Genomic DNA, 618 nt, shown 5'->3' on the forward strand with positions numbered 1-618 from the left:
GTCGGGGGGTGGCGGTCGGGGGGTGGCGGTCGGGGATGGTGCTTGGGGATGGTGCTTGGGACCGGTGGCGCCGGAGGCGCACACCGCGAACGGCTGGTGGCGGTCGGCTGGTGGCGGTCGGCTGGTGGCGGTCGGCTGGTGGCGGTCGGCTGGTGGCGGTCGGGGGGTGGCGGTCGGGGGGTGGCGCTTGGGGATGGTGGCGGTCGCCTTGTGGCGGTCGGGGGGTGGCGGTCGGGGGGTGGCGGTCGGGGATGGTGCTTGGGGACCGGTGGCGCCGGAGGCGCACACCGCGAACGGCTGGTGGCGGTCGGCTGGTGGCGGTCGGCTGGTGGCGGTCGGCTGGTGGCGGTCGGGGGGTGGCGGTCGGGGATGGTGCTTGGGGATGGTGCTTGGGGACCGGTGGCGCCGGAGGCGCACACCGCGAACGGCTGGTGGCGGTCGGCTGGTGGCGGTCGGCTGGTGGCGGTCGGCTGGTGGCGGTCGGGGGGTGGCGGTCGGGGGGTGGCGGTCGGGGATGGTGCTTGGGGATGGTGCTTGGGGATGGTGCTTGGGGACCGGTGGCGCCGGAGGCGCACACCGCGAACGGCTGGTGGCGGTCGGCTGGTGGCGGTCGGCTGG

This window comes from Syngnathus floridae, unplaced genomic scaffold (genome assembly GCF_059516105.1).
Source record: "Syngnathus floridae isolate MCC-2025c unplaced genomic scaffold, RoL_Sflo_1.0 HiC_scaffold_80, whole genome shotgun sequence".
NCBI lineage: Eukaryota > Metazoa > Chordata > Actinopteri > Syngnathiformes > Syngnathidae > Syngnathus > Syngnathus floridae.